Below are 25,414 nucleotides of genomic sequence, written 5' to 3'. Positions count from 1 at the left end.
GTGGATGGCTCAGTCTGTGCTCTCAGTGACTATACACCTGTACACATGGGACACTGTCCACTGTTTGACGCCTACTGCCCACTATGGAAGAATATATTTATGTATATAATATGTATATATATGCATTGTGTATATGTGTGTTTGTTTGTGTGTGCGCTTGATGTGTGTGTATGAGTGTGTGTGTGTGTGTGTGTGTATGTATGAGTGTGTGTGTTTTGGTTGTTTTTCCTCTTGCCATCTGCACCCATGATCCTTTGCCTTGCATCTTTTCTAAGATGTTCTCCTGAACCCCCCTCCCTCCCCTTTATTACTTCACATGTCATTCTGTCTCGGTAATCCCTTCGCTTAAAAAAGCCGATCTCTAAATTAAAGACAACCTGCTCGACATCAGATGCCTGAGTAATTCTCTGCAGTCTGACCCCGTGAGAGGTAATTTATAATGGCGCTTCCTCGGTGTGTTAAGTGCCGGGACGGCGCTCTTCCCAGGTTCCCTTCAAAACACAGATTCGCTGAGAATCAGACTCAGACTGAGTTTAACGCCAGACTAACTAAGAGCACCGACTTGGCGTTAGAGGGTTAATCAGAGGGGAGATCGCGGTTGTTGTTGTTGCCGTGACTGCTGTGTCACGCTGGCTCCGGCAGCTTGAAGGAAAAAATATCTGCTCTTTGAGATCCAACAGAAAGAGGGAGGGAGGATGGAGAGAATGACATAGGGACGGGAAAGGATGAGAAGGCGCCGCGTCCTCGAAATATCTCTCTTGCTGTTATTCGCGACCGGACAGCTGATTAGTAATAGATGCTATCGCGAATCATATGGGATAAAATGAGTGTGGCACAAGCCCCCAGCTGAACCTGTCTCACTTACTAACTAATAAGGCAAAGGCGGTAGCAGTAACAGGCAGCTAGCGAGAGAAGTGTTTTGTCAACAATGTGGTGTATTAATTGCGCCTCGGAAAAGACTCCAGCCATCCTGCACAACAAGCTGGTATACTGGTAAGCTTTTCCCTTCTTTCTGTTTCTTTGCTCACAATAATTAGCTGTGACGATCAGTTATCTCTTAACTGCATCTAACATGTTATTTAACTGGTTAGTCCTTTTAAATGGTTTGAAGCATATTGCTTTGTTGGCATGCGTGCAACCATGAATTATTAACGATTTTATGAGTAATGTGGTTATTTATTAATAGCCGGACACACTATTACTTATTCATGTTAAATTTAACTAACATCAGCGCGGAATGTTACATTTCGTGAGGCAGCGAAACATGTTGTTTCGGTGGGAGTGTAATCAGAAGTGCTTCAGCCAGCCGAAGCGCTGCGCTAGACGAACCAAAAGACTTGGTTAATTTGTTAATGCGTCCGCAGAAATAATCTGCTGTGATGCACAAGGGGGATCGTGTGGGCAAAAGAGGGTATTTCCACTGCCAAACTGTGCTGTGGACGATGGGGGAAATTATTCAGTTCCTTCGGCTTTATATGTGATTTTATTATTATTTTGATAGCGACGGAGCTGAGACAGTCCGATCGTGCCATGCGGACTTCAGTCCATCTAAGCAATCGTGTGAAGTGCTGTGTACAATTAGGGGTTCATGCCGCCATATGTTACATAAGTAGTTAAAATTTTTGCCTTTCCGTTAAAAAGGGAAGCAAAGAATGGAAATGCTTCAGAGCTCTTGTTACCTGTTAGTATTACATTTTTGCTCATGCATACCCGCCTTCCTCTTGCAATGTGCAGGACCTGAACTATGTGGTAATTACAACACAGCCTTGCGATTTCTGTTGGTCCTCAACATTTGCCATTTAATTTTTATGCGGTGCTGCAGTTTTTAGTCATTTCTAGCCTAAAGTTATTTGTGTTTGTGTGGTGGCTCTGTGGGCAGCCCTGCCAACTCACTGCCCCAGGTTTGGGGGTTTGAATTGTGTGTGTGGAGTTAGCATGTCACACCTGTGTTATTTGGGCTTCAAAGATGTGCTGTTAAGGAATAGGGTTTTGCTTATGTACCTTGAGATGGACTGGCATCCCATCCAGGGTGCTCTGTGGTGCCGGGGACCAGTTCCAGGCCCCCCTGTGACCCTGACCAGATCAGGTGTATGAATCTATGGTTATCAGCCTGTGGTCTGTATCACTGAGCAGAATTTCTTGCTTAGCCTAACTTTTCAAAATGAAGGTTTAAATGGACATTATCTTCATTCCTTTACATTCAGCCCAGACTTCGTTAAATCTGGCAAGTTATTTGGCTAAGCATGAAGTGCTTGGGTGCCCTTGTCTGTCATTGTCTGTCATGGTAGTAATGTGAGTGTTTGGTTTTGTGCGGACAGCACTGTAGGATGGTTTTAATCTGTGTTGGTGGCTTTTTTGCAGCTAAGGAAAAAAAAAAGTTCGATATTTAGAAAATGTGGTGATTTCTGCAGAAGCATCCAACTCATTTAAATATGCTAATCAAGACTCTTCAAAATAAAATTTTTTTCTAAACAAAAAGAAAAACAGGAAATGGCTTTTAAAAGCATTTAGCAGTTTGGTAAAAAGAATTAGCAGCAGTCTTTGATGCGAACAGGCAAGCAGCTCTTTGTGTTACTGAAACGATTTAGGCTGTTCATCCCTTGGGGGGGGTGGGGGGGGGGTGGTCTGTGTCAGTTTTTACAGGTTTATCAAGCCAGTTAGTTTTCCGTACTTCCTGAGGCACGGGTGCCAACCTGACACTGCACTGCTCACTTCTCCGCAGCTTCAGCACTACATCTCCCAGTGTCCTCTACTCAGCGGAAACGGGCCGACACCGCTTGTCACCTCCTTTCCTCTACGCTTACCTTTCCCCGAAGATGAATAAATAATCTGCGCTTGGCCTTTTATTCCTTGAATACCTGAGAATGGAAGTAGGAGGCCCTAGGGGTTCTGCCTGAGTTTCCGCCTTGATGCACACTTTTCCCAGCTCCTTGGGCCAGCAGATTGGCATGTGTCTGTACCAGTCAACAGGGATGATAATGAATCCGGATTATGCTGTTAGGTCATTGGAAATACAATCAGCCGCTTTTTCATAGTTGGGAATATTAAGCCTCAGCTGCTGTGCTGCACCAAAGTGTTGCCACTTCAAATAGCAGGGAACACTGACGCATGAAAACTGTAGCTCTGCACTGAATAGTTTTGCCTCTGAAAGTAATATGATTATCCGATCACTTCCTGCAAGTTAGGGTGCTGTCATACTTCTGGTAGCAGCTACACTCCACATTCAAAGTACATTGCCTCAAAAAACAAAATCCTTTCTTTTTATGCTAAAGTATTTAATTATTGACTTTGTATATGTTATTGCCTGCCTGTTTTCATGGCTCCTTTAGCTAACTATTATATTTTATGCTTTAAATGTTAATGATTTGTTAATCTTAGTCCAGTCTGGGGGTGGGAGGGAGAGAGGGAATGTTAAACAAAAAAAAAAAAAGATGAAAAAATTGATGTACCCTGTGAAAGTGTTGACCTGTACTTGTGCAATAAAAAGAAGGCTAAAAAAAGAAAGTAATATGAGTTACAGTAAGCAGATAGATAAGCAAGTTTGGCTTGATTTTTTTTCATATAGAGGAGATTCTGTCTCCAACTAGTAAACTGCATATCTGCCCTGGAAACACCACACCTGTCAAGTCAAGAAACAAACATTAATTTTTACGATACAGACGTTGCCAAGTGTCACGCAATGCTTCACTGTGCTATCTGTGTGCATTTCATCCTCTTAGGGGTGGTTAACTTTTAGTCCCTTTACGTTTGTGGCATTAGATAGATTGAGGCTGACTTTGTCCTTCCTCTGAATACTCAGTGCTGGTGATGAGTTTGTGTTTATGTGCCTTTCCTGCTGTTTGTGGAGTAACTGGCTCATGGTGTGATCATCAGAGGAACAATCGGCAGGTGCTGCTGGATAATCACAGAAAGAGCCCTTACTTTGTTATTCTCTCTCGCTTCTCTCACTAGACACGGAATGATTTTCCGTCCATCTCCCGCCATGAGTTCTGCGGTTTGGTTTTGCTGCGTCATTAGTTTGAGTGTCATCTCCTATCAGGCTTTCATCCATTCCTCACTAGTATGAAGACAGAAGCTTAAATACAGAGAAACATGAGAGGCTGTTATTAGAATTAGGAACAGTATGTAACTCCAGTACTATTCAGTTATATTTGTATAGTGCTTTTGCACAACATTACATTGTCTCAAAGCTCTTTACATTATCCCTGCCCAAAGCGCCCAGTGAATCAATGCTGCTGTGATGTTCCTGCCAGACGGCTTGACTGACAAGGTCCCAGCCTTTTAATAAACAACCATTCGGTTAATTACACTGATTTATTACTGACATCAATCACTGACCCTCATGTCCTTGCGGATCTTGCCCCCAGCACTAGCACACGCTTCGACTTGTGACCCAGTTTAACATCCTCTGATCTGGGGATCACGCAGCAAAACATCACGCTGAGGCTGGGGGGGGGGGCATTGTGGCATAAAATGCGACATCAGTCTGTGTGTCTGTGTTGTTTTCACATGCTGCAGCAGGAGTTGAGCAAGGCTGCCTTACCGTGCTCGCTGCGACTCGCCCTGCTGCCCTCTGCCATTCATCGCCGCATCAGCCTTGCTCTCTGCTTTCTTCTTTTACTCTTCTTCCTGTCCTTATCTGTGCTATTAGTGCAATTTCCTGCGGAAATTGCGGGAAATCACACTGGGAGAAAGGAATGGGGAAAGGCAGGAGAAGAGGAGCAGAGAGGATGAGTCAATGTCCAGTGGCGGGATCGGGCTGGAGTAACATGGGAGAGTCGGTGAAGCAGCACATGGTCCTCAGATCTCCTAGAGCAGCCACACCTGCTCCTGGTATTTACCTGAGAACTAGTGTGGTTCATCAGAAGCCAGGTAGGATAGAAAACCTACTGGATAGTAGCTCTCCAGGACCGGAGTTGGAGACCCCTGTCCTAGAGTGTTGCACATCTTGTCTTACTTACAGCTTTGTGCGGCATGTAGTTTAGCTGAGCAGGATGATGGGACACTGAGGCCTATTAAAATCTACAGTAGGTGGACAACTGTAAACGATGCTCCGGAGCGATCTGTCCCCAACTCTTTGAGGGGGAACACCAGCGCGTGGGCATAAGCACTAAAACAAGCAGCTGACCTCTTGGGACATGTTCAAGCTGGAATGGGAGGAATGTCCTGGTTGCCGGAAGGGGAGTGAGGAATCATTTCCGTGCTAAATGACATAGTGACAGTGTTTGAAGTCTTTCACACAGCCCGGTCTGGGCCTAGCCGGGCTGACTTGGGCCCACATTTTCCTGGCTGGCTTTAGCCTCTCTTCTGTCTGTGTTTTGACTCCTTTTCCCACTCCTGCCCTGAGGAGACACTCATTCCCCCGGCAGTCCCTGATGGATGAGGTGTTCCTTCATGTGAACCCCCAGAAGGGCCGACCAGGTGCCCTCGGAGCTGCCCCCTCTGCTCCTCATGGCCATGTTGTCCTGCAGAAGGAATAAGGAGTTGGGCTGGAGGGCATTTGGCCTCTGTGGAGAAGGGTGTTGTCCGTGCGGGTGTCCGCTTGTACGATAAAAGGGTGGGTGGGTTGCGTGTGTGTGTGTGTGTGTGTGTGTGTGTGTGTGTGTGTGTATGTGTGTGTGTGTATGTGTGTGTATGTGTGTGTGTGTATGGGGTTGCGAATCTGCATTTGTTTTTGCTGAGAGTGTGGCTCTTTACCTAAATATACTTCACATACCAGCTGTTGTTTCTGTACATCCTGTGCCAGTCATGCTGTTCCAGCAAAAACTGCTGCTCCTTTTGTTGTCAGCGTTGTTGTTTTGTTTATATGATTAATATTAATAATGATAATAATTAATATGTAAAATGCCTGGTTGCATTGATGGTCATCCTCTGTGTGTTAGTGGTCGTCACACCCACCAGCACCCACTGCATTGTCTCCAGGCCTCCAGCTTCAGCTTCCTGTGCCTTGCCGGAGTAGAGATGGGGGGCATAGGACTGCGCCACAGTGCATTAACCTTGTACTATAATGTTAATGGGGGGGTGTTGGCTGAGTGACCTGGCTAAGCACCGGCTGCTTTACATCGTGCCACACTCATGCACACAGATTCAATGATTATTCAGATCTTGAGAGCAAGCAGCACAGTGAAGCAGAGGGATTTTGCAGAGCATGATAATAAGCAGCAAAGTGAAGTAGAGAGGGATTCTTCAGAGTTTGAGCATAAGCAGCACAGTGAAGCAGAGAGGGATTGTGCAGAGCTTGAGAGTAAGCAGCACAGTGAAGCAGAGAAGGATTGTGCAGAGCTTGAGCATAAGCAGCACAGTGAAGCAGAGAAGGATTGTGCAGAGCTTGAGCATAAGCAGCACAGTGAAGCAGAGAGGGATTGTGCAGAGCTTGAGCATAAGCAGCACAGTGAAGCAGAGAGGGATTGTGCAGAGCTTGAGAGTAAGCAGCACAGTGAAGCAGAGAGGGATTGTGCAGAGCTTGAGAGTAAGCAGCACAGTGAAGCAGAGAGGGATTGTGCAGAGCTTGAGAGTAAGCAGCACAGTGAAGCAGAGAGGGATTGTGCAGAGCTTGAGAATAAGCAGCACAGTGAAGCAGAGAGGGATTATGCAGAGCTTGGCCCGCTGCCAACAACATATTGTCATGCGCTCGTGCCCGTCCCGCTGTGGCATCAGCGCTGCGCCACGTGTCACGTGATCCACCCTGTACGGACGAGGATGTAAACTCGTGATGTAAAGTGGCTGAGTGGAGTCTGCCTATCCGGGCAGAAGTGCGTGTCTGTATGTGTCTATTTGTGTGCCTCTGTCTGAAATATTTGTGTGTATGTGTGTGTGTGTGTGTGTGTGTGTGTCTGTGTGTGTGTGTTGCCCATTGTTCCCACCCTGTCATCTCTCTAAGGCATATAGTAGACTCACCGTCCTCACTGTCCACCTGGAGAGCATTTAGGGAGGGGGAGGCATAGAACAGATTAAGCAAGAAGGTGAACAACAGAGAAAGAGAGGAAGCTGGAGGGAGGCAAGGAAATATAATCTATAAAACAACATGAAGCAGAAACCTAGCAGAGTGAGCGCGGGGCCGTCACATCCCCAGACACATCATGCCCGCTGTTGTGGTTTCGCGGTGGCGGCAGGCTGAATGCGGCTGCGACGGACTATTGCACGCGTCCCACTGCACGCGTCCCGCTGGCTGTGCTGATATCACCGATGACTCACCGCCATGTGACCTGGTCCAGCAAAGCTGTCACTGTCCGCGGTGTCTGGCTCTGGCGAGGAGCAGCGCTGCGGCACCCGCCGCCCCATCCTCATCTTCCTTCTCACCCTCCCCATTGGGAAGAGGGGGGAGCTGTTTCTGCAAAAATTGTGTGGGATAAAAATACGCCTGGCTGTGACTGCAGCGGTTGGCTGGTCAGGTGGTCCATGCCTCCTCAGCATCAGCACAAGCAGGGAGGCCTTCGCCCTGCACCCCACCCCCTCTGTCCCGTTGAACACTGCTTCCTGTCACCCCCATTGGCATGCCTACTCCCATGATTCCCCTCTTTCTCTGTCCAGTGTGGAAGGGGACCCCCCAAGCTCTGAAGTGGGCAATTTCTCAGACCCCCAGTGCAGCCAGGCCCCGTATCTGCGTGGTGCCGATCGATACAGCGACGGTGGCGGGCTCCCAAGTACCCAGGGACCACCGGCGGCCCCGCCGAGCCCTGCTAGCCTGGCCTGGGCACAGCGGAGCCGACACCAGCCTGCCAGCCTGGCTCTCCGCAAGCAGGAGGAAGAGGAGAACAAGAGGTGCAAGGCGCTATCTGACAGCTATGAGCTCTCTACGGACCTCCAGGACAAGAAGGTACGTTTTGGGTGGGGAGCAGTAAAAATGTCGGCAATTGCCGCCCTAGGGTGACAGGCAAAAGGAGGGTGCCCTTGCATGCACGGGTGCTGTCTCTGCATCTGCTATGCTGATGCCATCTTTGCCGGCAGGTGGAGATGCTGGAGCGGAAGTACGGCGGTTACTTCCTGAGCCGGCGGGCCGCGCGCACTATCCAGACGGCCTTCCGCCAGTACCGCATGAACAAGAACTTTGAGCGGCTGCGCAGCTCGGCCTCAGAGAGCCGCATGACGCGCCGCATTGTCCTCTCCAACATGCGCCTGCAGTACTCCTTTGACGAGCGGCAGCCCCAGGCACAGCAGCGATACGCCGGCGCTGGTGGCCGACCGCTCGCCCAGGCCGGAGCCCCAGACATGGCCGGTGGCTCCCCGCCCCGTGGCTCTGCTGACCGGCCTGAGTACACTCACTTGGAAGACTCCTTCTCCAAGCAGGTGAGGCCGTGGGAACCCCTTTGCCCTGGGCAGCACTGAACCCAAGGCATGAACACCTATCTGCTTACCACTGTAGCCCAGCTCTTCACACTCATGCCAAACTCTGTGCCATTAAACAGGGCCTAAGCCCAGTGTCTCCATCCTGAAATGGCTCCATTTCCATCCCGGTACCCAGGCTTCCCAGGTCTCTCGATCCTGCAGGAATGCCTTTACAGGTTCCAGGCTCCAGTGTCACTTCTCTCTATAACAGTCCCTTAGCTGGGCCCATAATGTACCATGAGGAGCCACACTTGGAGTTCCTGCCTACTCGTCAGGCCCCCTACAGGGCTGCCGCATGAGTGTGACCGATGACGATATCAGCGACACTATTTACTCCCTCTTACTGTAATCTGCCACAGTGGCTCTTCACTTTGTTCTGGTCTGCTCCGCCTCCGCTCCCTCACGTGAGGCTGATTCATCTCCATCTGCCCTTCAGGTGAAGTCCCTGGCAGACTCCATCGACGACGCCCTGACGTGCCAGTCAGGACGAGAGGACTCACAGGAGGGCAGCAGGGAAGGCGAGGGAATAGGCGGGGTGGAGGGTGACGATTTTGGGGAATGCGTGTGGAGCAACAGCAGCAACCCTTTGTCTCGCCGGGGACACAGTGAGCGGGAGCGGGGCGGCGGCGGGGGCCTGAGCATGCACGAGGACAGCACGGCCACATCCTACAGTGACGTCACGCTCTACATGGACGATGGGCTGCCGTCGTCGCCGCTCTCGCTTGATAGGGCTCCCAGCAGCACGGACACTGAGTTCTGGGGCATGGGGGGTGGGGTTGGGGGGCGCGAGGACAGCCGCGACACAGAGGGCGGCGGTAGCAGCAACAGTCGCCGCAGCACCCCCTGCACAGAGTGCCGCGACTACCGGCTGCGAGGGGCCCACCTGCCACTACTGACCATCGAGCCGCCCAGCGACAGCTCGGTGGACATGAGCGACCGCTCCGACCGCGGCTCCCTCAGCCGGCAGCTCATCTATGAGCAGGAGCCGGGTGGGGGGGCAGGCTCACCCCAGGGCACCCTCAAGCACAGCCCCAGCCCCCGCACTGTCTCCACCGCCCAAGGCCAGACCCGTACCCCGGTCAGGCCTCACCCCGCTGTCCTCCCTGCCCAACTACCCCACCACGTCGCCACCCACCATCACCACCACCACCATCACCACCACCACCCACTACACCACCACCAGTACCCCGACACACCACCCTCCTCCGCCTCTCCCCAGCAGCAGCCCCCCACCACTCCCCTGTCCTCCTCCTCCTCTGCCCCCATGGCCCCCAGCAGCCTGGAGCAGCCGTGCTGCTCAGACGGCGACAATGATTCTCTCAACTCCACCACCAACTCCAATGAGACCATCAACTGCAGCTCGGGCTCGTCGTCCCGCGACAGCCTACGGGAGCCGCTGCCCCCACTGGGCAAGCAGACCTACCAGCGAGAGAGCCGCCACAGCTGGGACTCGCCGGCCTTCAACAATGACGTGGTGCAACGGAGGCAGTACCGCATCGGCCTCAACCTCTTCAACAAGTGAGCAAGGGTGACGGATGGAGGACCCAAACTTACCATTTTGCTTCCATTTTTCTAGAAAGTCTGCTAAGAGGTTCTGTTACCTGTCTCTTTGTGGTCTTGCAATGTTCTACAATCCCACTTGTCTTGGTACAGGAAGCCAGAGAAGGGCATTCAGTACCTGATAGAGAGAGGCTTTGTGTCAGATACTCCAGTTGGCATCGCCCGCTTCATCCTCGAGAGGAAGGGGCTGAGCCGGCAGATGATCGGGGAGTTCCTGGGCAACAGACAGAAGCAGTTCAACAAAGACGTATTGGAGTGAGTAAAATGGTGGAGAGAGAAGCAAAAATGAAGGGCGAAGAATGCTGCCAAAAGGTCAGAGCAGACATCTTATTAGATGGTAGCCACTACTCTGTGTGAGCTCTACCATGCAGACCAAGGCAATGGTCTTCAAATGGGGGGTGGGTGTTTGAGTTTCTTTTATCCAGTGGCCATGTGGCGGTTTCTTACCAAACAGCGATATAGCAGTATTAACCATGGAGCATGCCGCTTACCGAACAGCGATATAGCAGTATTAACCATGGAGCATGCCGCTTACCGAACAGCAATATAGCAGTATTAACCATGGAGCATGCCGCTTACCGAACAGCGATATAGCAGTATTAACCATGGAGCATGCCGCTTACCGAACAGCGATATAGCAGTATTAACCATGGAGCATGCCGCTTACCGAACAGCGATATAGCAGTATTAACCATGGAGCATGCCGCTTACCGAACAGCGATATAGCAGTATTAACCATGGAGCATGCCGCTTACCGAACAGCGATATAGCAGTATTAACCATGGAGCATGCCGCTTACCGAACAGCGATATAGCAGTATTAACCATGGAGCATGCCGCTTACCGAACAGCGATATAGCAGTATTAAGCATGGAGCATGCCGCTTACCGAACAGCGATATAGCAGTATTAACCATGGAGCAATGCGCTTACCGAACAGCGATATAGCAGTATTAACCATGGAGCATGCCGCTTACCGAACAGCGATATAGCAGTATTAACCATGGAGCATGCCGCTTACCGAACAGCGATATAGCAGTATTAACCATGGAGCATGCCGCTTACCGAACAGCTATATAGCAGTATTAACCATGGAGCATGCCGCTTACCGAACAGCGATATAGCAGTATTAACCATGGAGCATGCCGCTTACCGAACAGCGATATAGCAGTATTAACCATGGAGCATGCCGCTTACCGAACAGCGATATAGCAGTATTAACCATGGAGCATGCCGCTTACCGAACAGCGATATAGCAGTATTAACCATGGAGCATGCCGCTTACCGAACAGCGATATAGCAGTATTAACCATGGAGCATGCCGCTTACCGAACAGCGATATAGCAGTATTAACCATGGAGCATGCCGCTTACCGAACAGCGATATAGCAGTATTAACCATGGAGCATGCCGCTTACCGAACAGCGATATAGCAGTATTAACCATGGAGCATGCCGCTTACCGAACAGCGATATAGCAGTATTAACCATAGAGCATGCCACTTACCGAACAGCGATATAGCAGTATTACCCATAGAGCATGCCGCTTCCAGGCTCGGGAGGTGTGGGTAAAGAAGCAGGGCCTTTACCTCTCACTGTCGGCTCCCTTGTGCCTCAGCTGCGTGTTGGATGAGATGGATTTCTCAGGGATGGACCTGGACGACGCTCTGAGGAAGTTCCAGGCCCAGATCAAGGTTCAGGGGGAGGCTCAGAAGGTGGAACGCCTCGTGGAGGCTTTCAGGTACCAGAGATGCGTGTTTTTTGTGTTCCACAGCCTCGGGATGGATGCCTCACATTCCTGTTATGAGAGTCCCTGGGGGGTCCTGAGCTATTCTTATCTACAGCCCCCCCCCCCTTTTCTGTATGTTAGTCATTACTCACAGTTGTGCCCTGAAGTCTAAATATAGTGTAAATCCCAAAGGGTTATCTCACGTGAGCATTTTAAGCCATGTGAATTAAATGTATTTCAAGGCCAAAACAGCAGGGCTACTCTGGAAAGGTGTGCCTCTCCCTGCAGGCTCGGCACCTTACACATGCCTGTGATGCATATCCGAGTTTAGGTGCACAGTCACAAGGGTTTTTAACTTTCATTAGCTGTTTGTTTTGGCGCACATGGTGTGCATTGTGTCCAGTTTACACATGGTACATAAAATGTCTTTTACAATATTGTTAATTAACACTACAGCCATACTGACATAGAATAGTGTTGCCAAGCTGTACAGACACTCTGTACACACTCCATGTGCACAGTGAATAAACTATGGACATATCTGTCCTCCTTGATCTGTAGACAAGGCCGCTCTTCTCACTGATCTATATGCGAAGTTGCTGTTCTCTTTGGTCGATGGACAAACGCGTTCTCTCAGATAACCTAATATTGTCTATTGTGTTGACAAAATGATTAGGTCAATGCCAAGTTATGGTTACACTCCTAAAAGTGTGATATTAAGATCTGTTTTATTATTTCCACATAGGTCAATGGACTTTGACTAAATAAAGAGATACAGTTCTGAAAAAAATTGAGACCACAGCAAAATTTTCAGTTTCACTAATTTCTCAATTTATGGGTATTGCACATGTGTAAAATGCACATTTTTTGCAAACTCCAGTCTGGCTCTTCCCTGCTTCTTATTAATGAAGGGCATCTTCTTTGCTTTATGTATCTTCAGTCCTGCTTCTGAGAGCCTGTTATGAATAGCAGTGCACTTCACACCTACACTGACTGTTTCCCATTCTTTTTGAAGGTCACTTGAGGTCATCGTCCGATTTATGAGTCACTGCCAGATAATTAACAGTCATCTCTGGCATTAGAAAGTTGCTTCTGCCCTCTACCTGGCTGGTTTCTGGTCGTTCCCAGTATCTCCTGCCTCGCCTTGTTCTTGTGTACTGCCTCAGATTTCCTTTGGCCTGCCTTATGCCTCACATGTCCCTTTTTCTCTTCTCCACCACCCCCCAGTCAGAGGTACTGTGTCTGTAACCCGGGGCTGGTCCGCCAGTTCCAGAACCCGGACACCATCTTCATCCTGGCCTTTGCCATCATCCTCCTCAACACCGACATGTACAGCCCCAACGTCAAGCCCGAGAGGAAAATGAAGCTGGAGGATTTTATAAAGAACCTACGAGGTGAAGAAGACTTCGGTCTTCTCTCCCCTCATGTGTCTCTCACTTGCTGTCCTTTACACACCACCTGCCCTCGCCATGCCTCTGTCCTCCTTCCATGTCCTCCCCCCACCCCATGGTGGCCCTGGCCCCCCATCTCTCTCACAATGCAGTGTTTTGCCCTTCATCTGGGCCTTTCATCTCATCGCTGCTCCCTGCTGACTGTTGCTTTCATCTGCATTCCCACTATTCCCCTTTATCCCCTTCCCTTCCTTATTCTCTCTTTCTCTCCGTCTCCCTCTCTCTCTCGCTGTCCATACCTTCAATCCCCCTCTTTCTTTCTTTGTTTCACAGGGGTGGACAACGGTCAGGACATCCCCAGAGACATGCTGGTAGGCATCTACCAGCGCATCCAGAAATGGGAGCTGAGGACCAATGACGACCACGTGTCCCAAGTGCAGGCCGTGGAGAGAGTCATCGTGGGGAAGAAGCCTGTAAGTTCTGCCTTCTATCTACCCATCGACTCTAATGACCTCATTTCGGTTCATTTCGGGATAGCAATTTCGGGATGCTTTGACAGCCATTCCATAGGTAAAGAGGAACAACAGATGGAAATAATGTGCTTCAACATACAGCAAGCATCATAAGCTCCTGCACTCGACTTCGACATCTCACAGAGGATCTGCAGATTTACAGTCTAACAGTGTTTCTTTTACACAATGGGCCTTTTTACGATTCCCACATTAAGAAGTTTTTATGCTTAATTGTTTTTTTACTAAAATAGCAGGCATTATACTGGCAGCAAGTTACAGCACAGAACTTACTGGAAAACTGCTGTCTAAATCCCTACCAGGGATACATCTGTTGTACTTTTGCACGGGACCTTTTTTTTAATGTATATAAATGTAATGGAACTACGAATATGGCATTCAAGCAGGGATGTATATAAAACTTTTTGATTGGCCTGCAACAAGCCCAGTATGTCGGTTTTGGGTTAACTGTGCTAAAAGTATCACCTGCAATAAAATGGGCAGCAGCAGTTTTATGCTGCCCCTGTCATACATGCCTGAATGATAATGATTTTTCACAGATAGTGAAAATTGTTTTGGCAGATCCAGACAGGGCTCAAAATGTTAATTTACAACTCAACAGCGCCTGTAAACTCTCACATGGACAGTGGCAAACATGTAATCGGTAGATTGAATAGCATTTGAATTTGTTTCAGAGAGTGGTTTTGTGAAACACAGTAAAGAATGCTCAGTCTTTGAACTGAAATGATCTCTTAGCTACTGGAATAAAACATGGCAAGTCTGATTTCGGGAGTGAACTTGAGGATTGTCCATGAATTTGGAAACGGAGAGTATCTGATGCTGTGCAGCTTGCGGGGAGAAACCGCAATAAGCCATGCTGCTGTCATGGCGACGGGCGAAAATGGAGCTGCAGCGAGCTGCTGATGCTCTTCCCCCGTGCCGTGCCTCACCCTCTTCCCCCATGCCGTGCCTCACCCTCTTCCCCCGTGCCGTGCCTCACCCTCTTCCCCCGTGCCGTGCCTCACCCTCTTCCCCCGTGCCGTGCCTCACCCTCTTCCCCCGTGCCGTGCCTCACCCTCTTCCCCCGTGCCGTGCCTCACCCTCTTCCCCCGTGCCGTGCCTCACCCTCTTCCCCCGTGCCGTGCCTCACCCTCTTCCCCCGTGTGGCGCGTGCAGGTGCTGTCGCTGCCCCACCGCAGGCTGGTGTGCTGCTGCCAGCTGTATGAGGTACCTGACCCCAACCGGCCCCAGAGGAGCGGTGTGCACCAGAGGGAGGTCTTCCTCTTCAACGACCTGCTGGTGGTGAGGATACCTGCCACTGTGTGTGTGTGTGTGACAAGACAGATGGGAGCGTTGTTTGTGTGGCCGGACCATGTGCCAGGCACATGCCCAGAAACCATACTGGAATGACCTGGCACCTTTGCAGAAGGAGTCTCACTGGTCTATGCCATCTCTCATGTCCCTTGATATTTTCAGGTGACGAAGATCTTCCAAAAGAAGAAGACGTCAGTCACGTACAGCTTCAGGCAGTCTTTCCCACTAGTGGAGATGCAGGTCCACCTGTTCCAAAACTCCTGTAAGATATTTACATATTTGCAGCCAAAGTCTGGGTGTTTTTCAGTATCTGTCTTTGGCCATACTTGTGTTCTTGCATACTTGTTTTAAGTCATCTTCCATTGCCGAAGACCAGTTCCATTACTAAGAGCAGAAGTGCAGAGGACGGTAAAAATCCCTGGATGTCGTTCTCACCCCACCCCAAATATCAAGGATGCATCAGTTGCATCCTCGCCAAATTAGAATAATCCCATGATTCATTGCTTCCCAAGTTTTGTTCGGTAAGGCAAGTCAGTATGACCATTCCTGCCAACACCACAAGTCCGATCCTTGCATTCTTGGTACTGAGAAACACCCCCAGTCTGATTTTGCCAGTAGAGTCCAAAGAGACCAGATGAAAAAAACCTTTCTGTGCTTATTTTAATTTATGTGAAGTGCTACAAATATAAGGACACCCTTCGAGAACATTAAATAGGTCTTGGATAAGAGGAAGACTGAGTATGTTGTACAAGCTCTTGAAGGCTTTGTGTTTGCTTTGTTTGCTATAATGACCTCATCAGAGATGTGTGGCCCACACAGGCTTATTATGAAATGGCACAGAGGTGTAGCACGTATGTGTATCGCCCATGCTTCAGACTACCCCCACGGCATCCGGCTGACGTCGGCCATCCCGGGAGGGGAGAGGAAGGTTCTAATCGTGTTCACGGCTCCCAGCCAACAGGACCGCACGCGCTTCACCAGCGACCTGCGGGAGAGCATCGCCGAGGTGCAGGAGATGGAGAAGTACAGGGTGGAATGTGAGTGTCCTTCCCAGGGGCATCATAAAGGGGGGGGGGGGGGGGGGAGTGACAGGGGCCCTTAAATTTTGGAATGTAATTGGATGGGTCTGGGTTGTCTCCACCTTCCGCTGGGGACTGAGGGTGGTGCAGTTCCATCGGCCATAAGCTAATGCTTGCTGCCCCCCCCCCCCGTCTTTCCATAGCGGAGCTGGAGAAGCAGAAAGGGGTGATGCGGCCCAGTATGCTGGGTGGAGGGGGGGTTGGGGGAGGTGGCAGCAGCGTGGGGGGCAGCGTGAAGAGCGAGGCTGTGAATGGAACGCTGGGAAGGCCTAGCCTAGATGACAGCTACGCAGCCGGGGAGGGACTGAAGCGGACTGCGCTCAGCTCTTCACTGAGGGACCTTTCTGAGACAGGTGAGGCTCCGAATTGATATGGTGACTGACCTGCTCAAACAAAAAAAAACTTTCCATGAACCTGAGCTGACTGCTTCCTAACAGAAACCCTCAAGGCAGAAGGCCAGGCAGTACGCCTGCTGCTGGGCCTGGGCTTAAATGCAGTGGCATCTCGTGTTCCTTAATAAGCTGCTGGGCCTGAGCCTGAGCTCTGTAAGGCAGTGAGTGGACTGGCTATACCTCATGGCACAGTTGAAAGGACAAAAAAAATGCTCATAAAAAAAGTGTTGAAAGACAAACAAATTGAAACATCTCAAACAGAATATCGTAATTTAGGCCAACACTCTGGATTTCTTCAAATCCATTTTCCAGTAACTAAGGCTCAGTGTTACGTATCCTGTTATTATTCTAGTTCGGTATCTAAGGACCCCATTGGATGGGTTCAAACCTTTTCACAAAGTATTTTTTATAGACATCTAGCATTATTCAAAAATAACTGAATAATTCTTTGGTGCACAGTCAGATGCAAAATTACTTTTACTTCCTGAGCCTTGTACATTTTAGACATAGTTGAGCATGGAATTCCAACTGCTCCTCTGAATTGGGGATTGGCCTCCTCTTTGGCTCCATCTGCTGTATGGTAAGAGAACTGCAATGAGTACAAATTCAACATTCACCTTTATCTGTATCTTTTTCTACAGTCCCTAAATAGATGAAAATGACTTCTCACTGTATTAGACAATGACTTCTCATAAGAGTTAAATGAGACACTAGTTACAAACACAGCATTAACTATTGGGTTGCCAAATTTCTAGTCAGGGATTGACAGTAATATTTAGAATTTAGTGATCAGTGGTCATTCTTAACACACCACAGTGCACAACAAGGAAATGTGTCCTCTGGATTTAACCGATATGTGACGTTGTGACATAGCAGGGGGCAGCTAATTCAGCACCTGGGAAGCAGTGCATGGGGGCGGTACCTTACTCAGGGTACCTCAGTGGTGCCTTGCTGGGTGGGGCTAATTCAGCACCTGGGGAGCAGTGCATGGGGGCGGTACCTTACTCAGGGTACCTCAGTGGTGCCTTGCTGGGTGGGGCTAATTCAGCACCTGGGGAGCAGTGCATGGGGGCGGTACCTTACTCAGGGTACCTCAGTGCTGCCTTGCTGGGTGGGGCTAATTCAGCACCTGGGGAGCAGTGCATGGGGGCGGTACCTTACTCAGGGTACCTCAGTGCTGCCTTGCTGGGTGGGGCTAATTCAGCACCTGGGGAGCAGTGCATGGGGGCGGTACCTTACTCAGGGTACCTCAGTGCTGCCTTGCTGGGTGGGGCTAATTCAGCACCTGGGGAGCAGTGCATGGGGGCGGTACCTTACTCAGGGTACCTCAGTGCTGCCTTGCTGGGTGGGGCTAATTCAGCACCTGGGGAGCAGTGCATGGGGGCGGTACCTTACTCAGGGTACCTCAGTGCTGCCTTGCTGGGTGGGGCTAATTCAGCACCTGGGGAGCAGTGCATGGGGGCGGTACCTTACTCAGGGTACCTCAGTGCTGCCTTGCTGGGTGGGGCTAATTCAGCACCTGGGGAGCAGTGCATGGGGGCGGTACCTTACTCAGGGTACCTCAGTGCTGCCTTGCTGGGTGGGGTTTCCATCTTTCAATTACAAATGCGCTTCCCTAACAATTAAGCCACCACTGCACTTATTATAAAAAAAAGTGCTATAGTGACTCTCAAAGTTTGATTTTCTTTTTTCTGTGAATGAACCACATTATAATATTTACTCACAGAATGAAAATGTATTGCTGCAGATTTCTTTTTTATATAACAAACACTTATTGTTGATTATCTCATCTAAAATTGGTACATCAGCTGTGATTCAGCATCAGTTTTAAGGTTGTGCTGAACATTTAAGGGAATCTGCTCTATGTCACGTTGTTTTAATAGTACCCAATACCCTTCCAGTTGTGTTGATAGTTGCAGACAAATATGATCATTCTGACTTTCATGATAATGCCATGACTTCTCATTTACTGATGAGCATCTATAGCCAATATCACTAAAGATACCCTGTTAACTCACTAGAAGCCTTCGCTGCAGTTCTCTTAAAGAACTATGGATGCTTATCCCAGAACTGAAGTGAATCTTCATCCTGACAGACACAGGCACGGTCATTCTGGGTTTGAATGTACAAACCAGGCCCTTCACCAGATTAGTCCCACTGGGAAGCCTTTAGTTCCACTGTCACTGTCTATGTGAAGCTGCAATGAGCACTTGGGCACGTGCCTCAGTGACCCCTGAATGTCAGGTGACGCAGGCATGTAAGGCCAGGTACCAAGCACACAATCACAGTGGACACCAGCTCCTAACCTGACTCTCCCCGGTTGGGTGCAGGGAAACGTGGTCGCAGAAACAGCGTGGGTTCCCTGGACAGTACCATTGAAGTAAGTGGGGGTACATTAAAAAAGCAACGGGTGCTTGTACACCCCTCTTCAGCAAAACCACTGGGCAGAGACTGGATCTATTGTTTGTGCCCAGTGGTCCTGCATGCCCCATCACTGTCGAGGGACTGGAATGACTTTGCATGTCCGTGTTCTCACCTGTCATTTTGGAATTTGTTTCTGGATGTTGTTCATCCTGTTTTACTGTGGTATGTTGCACTGGAATGCCATTGCTGACGTGTTTGTGTTTCCACTGTAAAATGAGCAAACTCCCTGCAAACGGCCAGTTACCCCACCTTCACCGGAGAACATATTAACATACGTGGTGCTCAGTTTGTGTAAATGTCTATTAGAGAAAGGAAAGTTATATAGGCAACAATCAATCTGCAGGGTTACAGGCACCCTCTAATTCAGTGTATCGGAACCCGGTCTGGGACACCCAGAAAGTCCACATTTTTGCTCCCTGGGAGCTTGGAGGGAGCAAAAACGTGGAGTGGCTGGGGGTCCCTGAGGACTGGGTTGAGAGACACTGCTCTAATTCACCATTAAGTCGCATCAAAAGGTGGATTGGCTCTCACGGGTACATCAGAAAGCAAGCAGAGTGGAGAATCTGTGCCTTAGATCTGCTCCATCTGTGCTCCATCTGTCTCCGAGCATGAAACATATCGATAAGGCAGCGTTTCCTTACTGAAGGAATGAACCTGGGGCTCTGAGTCTGAGAAACGCTCTTCTATTGGATGCTCAGGCCCGCAGAGCATTGAGCATGACTGAGCGACTTAGAGTAGAGGGAAGGGTTACAATTTACATGAGCTCCCTAGGATTTGAACCCACAACCTTTCCTCATTTGTGTTTCGATTCGTTTTGTTCACTGGCATGCTGTTACTGTCGTTGTTGTTTTCCCTGACTTACCTCATTGGCATGTTGTATAAGCAGAAAGAGTCCACATTCTCATTAACCTTCTTATTTCCCCCCTTCCTTTCCTCTGTTCCTCTGTGCCTCCAACCTGTCACCTTGCTCTTACCCCCAATCCTCCCCCCCCACCCTGTCCTACGTCGAAGGGTTCCATCATTAGCAGCCCTCGACCACATCAGCGCCTCCCCATGGCAGGCGTGGTACCCAGCTGCTATGGCCTGGAAGATTACCGGCTTCACCGCCCCATCCTGAGCCCCGGAGTGGGGGTGGGGGGTGGGCCGGGGCAACAACATACCGCTGCTGGGACAACGGGAGTGAGTGGAGGTGGAGGAGTGTCCAGCAGCAGCGAGAGAGGAGGGCTGGGGAGTGGCAGCGGGGGGAGCAGCTCTGGCTCCTTTCTCGGCTCCCTGTTTGGCAGCAAGCGATCCAAGGCCCCGGGGCCCATTATCCCCCCGGGGCCCATTATCCCCCCGGGGCCACATTACCCAGCGCCCGTGCCCCCCCCCACCAGCGGCGGCCCCCCACCACACTCCCCTTCTTCTCTAAGCCAGTCCGAGGTGGGCGGGCCCTCCAAGATCCAAGCCCTGCACGCACAGTACTGCCACAGCGGCGGCGCTGGGGGGCAGCCGCCTCCCCCATACCACCACCATCATCGCTACCACGTGCAGACCATCCCGCCACCTGGGCAGACGTCCACCGGCCAGGCCTCAGTGCTGCACACCCTGCAGAGAGGCTCCCTGCCCCGCCGCCCACCGCCCGCAGCCTCCCACGCCCAGCTACAGCAGCTCTCGCAGCTCGGCCCCATGCCCCAGCATGGCCTGCCAGGCCGCTATGCCAACATGGGCATGGCCGTGAGCTGCGTGCCGCCCCCGTCCCCACACTCGCCAATCTCCCCGTATCCGCTGTATCACATACAGCCCACACACTCTGTCCGGGGGGGCGCCGGACCAGGCAAGCTGCCCCTCACGCTCACTCACTCCCACCCCCATGCTCACATGCTGCCCCACTCGCACACGCACCCGCACCCGCACCCACACACGCACCCAGGCCTCGCCCACAGCCCCCACCCATCTACCGGCCACCCCGGGCATCAGCCTCACTTCGTGTTCGCCACTCCGCCTCCGCCGCAGCCCGGCCCCATCACCGCCCGCCACCTGCCGCAGGGCGCCCAGTATCTGCCCCAGTACCCTCCACTCTCCTCAATCCCCCCTCCCCCACCACACTCCCCTTTACCCCCCCCTTCATCCCCCCTTACCCCGCTTACGCCTCTCTCCCCTCACCCCCCCCAGCACCCCGGGCAGCCACAACAGTCGGTCCAGCAGGGCGGCCACGCCGGAGGGGCCGGGAGCGGCGGCACCGGCACGGCAGGCAGCTCCAAGTCCAAGCCTATCAACCGTATCAGTACTGTGGTATGAGAGGGGCACAAGGCTGGGGCCGCAGGACCAGGGGGGCCCGGGGGGTGCCGTGGTGGAGGCCAGCGGAGGCGAGCCGGGTCCGCAGGAGGCAGAGTCGGAGGCGACGTCGGAGGGGCGGCCGCCGCAAAAAGCGCAGCCTGCTCCGCCTCTGCTACTTTCATATCCGCTTCCCGCGCGTGTAGCGAGCGAGTGAGCAAGCGAGCGAGCGAGATGCGTGTGCTGCAGAAACGGCCTGGCGCTCACGCTCACGCGCACCGCCTCTTCCACACTCCCCAAACCTGACATTTACTGGGAGTCCAGCAAGGACGGCTGTGCGTGTGAGGCGATGGCAGGGGCAGACAGGGATGGGCAGGTTGCTTTTCAGAAGTGAGTATTTGTGCTTTGCAAATAAAGGGCTTCTGTTTCCTGATTGTAACAGAAGTTACACGAACTGCATGCAGCTGCCAAACGGGATTCACTAATCGGGTTGCCAAACTTCTAGTCAGGGATTGACAGCATTAAGGTTCCATTTTGCTCCATTTCACAGCAACTCGGCGGAGGAATTTCATATCTGTCAGAGAATGAACAGATGCCTTTGTTTCTCTGATTAAGCTCGGCTGAAAGAAAGTGGAAGGACTGAAAAAGTTGTGAGAAAATAACAGAAGATAAAAGAAGATGTTATACAGGTGCTCAGGTTTCAGTAGAGCGATGTCTGGGATGCTGGGGATGATCCATAGGACGGCTGAGCGTGGAGTCGGCATGCACACACTGATGGTGTTATTTAGGATAACAGAAGCACACGCCTGCAGTCCTGTACTGTATATATACACTCATGGGCAGAAGGTCAAACAGTGACAGACTTAGCCAGCCTGTGTGCTGCTGTATCCACCCATTAGGGAAAGCTAGATACGCTATGAACAGTGGCAAACGCAAAGCCTGAGGTCCAGTGACTCTTTGGATGGGTGCAGCCTGGACAGGCCGCCGACTGCTTCAGACAGCTGCCAGATGGACAAATTCACAAAGCTTAACCTGAAGGGTTTCAGGGGGAACTAGGCAATATGACTGGAAACATTATTCAGTGATGCCTTTGCGATTTGGCTCATCAGTGATGATCCAGCCAAACCAGCATCCAGAAAGTGTTCTTGTTTAAAGTCAACATACATTTTCATAACAGCGTTTCATAACGGTTTTTTTTTATATGTATATACCATTTTTATCCATTATCCATCCAAGTATAGAATGCCATTTTGGACAGTTCCAGAAGCCTGTGGGGCAGAATTTACTCTCCTCTGAAACACTCCGTCAAGCCGATGGCTTTTTTTTTAAAAACATACTGCAGGTCACATAACAGCAAACGGGCAGCTAAAGGCAGTCTCTGTGGGGCTCTGACTGGTCTGTGGCAAGTCCTGCTGGCTTAAAATCATCCCCCCATGCTGGATCAATGCCAATTACCTTCCTGCCTCCTTACATCTCTGCATCTGAAAAAACAGAGGACTCATTCGCTGTACTCATTCACTGGTAAAAGTATCTTCATGTTTCTATTTTTCTATTTGAAATCGGTGGATTTGTCATCTGTAAACTATAATGCAGTCTAAGTATAACGAAAAGATGTTTAACTTTACCATCCTATTTGTACATTCCAAAACTCACTACTATTCTGGATGGTGGAGATGGTGGGTGATCCTATTTGATCTGCTGTATAGGTAAAAAAAAATTGTAGACAGATCAATGTCATTCCATTTTCATTCTATTTTATCTGTTATCATGGGCATATGGGAGTCTGCAGCAACTTGCGACAATTTTTTGAGAGATTATTTAAACCCTGCAGGGAAAAGGACAATCTGAACCATTTAGGTTTTTCACTTTTATTTTTCAGTCAGTCAGTGAATAGCCATAATAGTTTTAATCTATTTTTTTCTTCTTCTTCTGGGAATAAGCCAGCAAAGTAGTTGTGAACCAAAGTGGAACCCTGCAGATGTTTCAATTAGAATTTACATACTTCGCATTCAGATTTGTAATTCCTCGCATATCCATCCATGTGTGAAGAAGCCACTTCTAAAATAACTAGATCTGAATAAGCTCTGGAATGGGTTTATTTAGTTTTTCAGAGTTATCAGACCACCATTTTTTCCAGTACCAAAAGAATGTTTAACATACATAGAAGTATGTATCAGTAACATTCCATAAAATGAGAAATGTGGCATTTAAAAGACCCAAATAAGCTGATAGGTGCTGCAATTGTGACTGAGGTAAGGCAGAGAGCAGAGAGACCAATGGACAGACAGAAGGGAGACAATTTGCTCAGTCTGTTGGGATTTATATGCATTTCCCTTCAAGTATTTTTACATTACTGTTATTACTAATTTTTATTTGCAAACTTTAGTCTATTTTTGCTGGTATCAGTGTTAAATTGATCATTCCTATTATGAATATGCTCTTTGTAGAAATACTAATTTTTACTAACAATTGCAGTCCTATGATGAACGAGCAAGAAAAATGTTATAAATACTCTAGCTATGGAAATCCCTCTCAGACTTTGATTGTACAGGAGAGCCTGATGCTGTGTGTGTTTGAGGTTGAGTTATTATAATGTCACTTATTACTAATATTGTTGAAATTGTTGTTAATGGTGTAACTGCTATTATTGATATTATTAATTATTGTTTCTAGCAGAACAGTTTTTCTATAATTTTTATATTGTCTTCTAAAGGAGTCACACGATATGCTTGTGTGTTTGCGCGCATCTGAAACACTAAATTTATAGGAGCAATCATTTGATTTATTTTAAGAAAGTGATGATATGAGTTGTTTTTATTTCAGTTGCATCATAAAAAAAAAAAAACTCGCCATGACATTTGACCTATATTGTTATATTAAATTACACACTTATTGCAGAGGGTACTGTATCTACAGCTGCATATATTCATGGAAAAATATAGCATGTCACGTTATCTGTGCATACACAGAAACAGCAAATCAACATTGTTTATTTTAACAGCATCACAGTGTTAAGGTGCCGCTTTGGATACATTTTTGTAGTTTTGCACACAGTGAGTACACTGTTGAGCCCCATTCCTCTTGCCACCACCCTGGCCTCTTCTTTCGTCCCTGTTTCCCTAGTACCACCTCTTTCTCAGCTTAAGTGTGCTTCACGCTGCCTTGGACTTGGCTGTATTCTACTACGTACTATATCACGTTAACAGAAGGGAGCGGGTGAAAGATGCACTTACTGGCTGATGGAGCTCCACTGTACTGTAACGTGCTTGTTCGTGCTGCTTCGGACTTGACTGAGCTGTACAACATAATCGGCATTAATGTCGGCTGGGGTACCCATCGATTAACAGACAGCCTAGCCTCTCTTGTTTACTTTTATGCATCAAAGATACTGCATTTGCCCTCTTTTCTCTCTTTTATAAAGATTTGAGCCCTCCTATACAGAGGATTGCACGTCTCCTCGAATGAAAGCTGAATAATGAAACAAGCCCAACAGACATGACCAGTGAGGGGAGTCTGGAGCAGTGCTTACTTATAGGGAATATGGGAAAGAGAGAGGAGAGGGCTTCTGTTGATGTCTTTGGCTTCATGTATTGGCTATCACTGACCCCAGTCAGAACTGCCAGTGTCTTCCCATTGTGATTCATGTTGCATGTGTATCTGCACTTACTGAATGAAGCTGTACAGACCTGAATGTACATATTATCTTATATAAATAATCAACATTGACTATGGAATGGATTGTACCATGTTTCTGTAATTCAGGGGATTTGGCAGAATTAATATTGTTTTTATCTGGGTTGGGAATGAGGGAAAAATGTAACTGTAAAGTATTAGTATGTGTGTGTCAGAGGTCTTAATATTATTTTAAACAGACCAGAAATATATATGGAATTTTATTTGTATATATATGAGGTTTTAACTGAACAAATACAGAGAAATTACATGTGAATATTTATTGCTTCTAATACTATAAAACGTTCTTGCTGTGGAAAACGTCGTGAGTTCCTTAGTCTTTATTTTTAAAGTATATTTACGAATTACTTGAATTATACTGTTTACTTGTTAATTGTAGTAGAAATGAGAAGCAAGTTGTGTATGTTTCTTACCACCGCATAACAGCACAAATCACAACATAATATTTTACCACAATACTCCATATAAGCCTTCATATGAATTGTAAAATGTAAAGAAAAAATCTCATTTAAATATTTAGGGAACAGACTGTGTGGTCAGGGCTGTTTTGTTTTTCGATATAACCCCGATTTTCTACGCACTATCCAGCTAACCTTCCACTTGCTGCATTAGTAAAGTAGCCTTTTTTCCCGTAACGGGCGTTGCAGTCCCCCAATTTACGCTGCGTGTCTGCTACAAGCGGGCTACATTTGACTGCGCTACTGCTTAAGGTAACAAACACAACGCATTTTCCCGTGTAAATAGAT

General features: G+C 49.0%; 1 pseudogene; it reads left to right on the top strand.

The window, feature by feature from the left end:
- The window catches only part of LOC111847777 (IQ motif and SEC7 domain-containing protein 1-like), a 77,599-nt pseudogene extending 52,631 nt beyond the window's left edge, over window positions 1-24,968 (top strand).
- Window positions 24,969-25,414: the final 446 nt, after the last annotated feature.

The sequence above is a fragment of the Paramormyrops kingsleyae genome, chromosome 6 (assembly GCF_048594095.1).
Source record: "Paramormyrops kingsleyae isolate MSU_618 chromosome 6, PKINGS_0.4, whole genome shotgun sequence".
In the NCBI taxonomy this organism is placed as follows: domain Eukaryota; kingdom Metazoa; phylum Chordata; class Actinopteri; order Osteoglossiformes; family Mormyridae; genus Paramormyrops; species Paramormyrops kingsleyae.
Note: the sequence above shows the minus strand (reverse complement) of the source record. Positions and strands in the feature narration are given on the sequence as shown.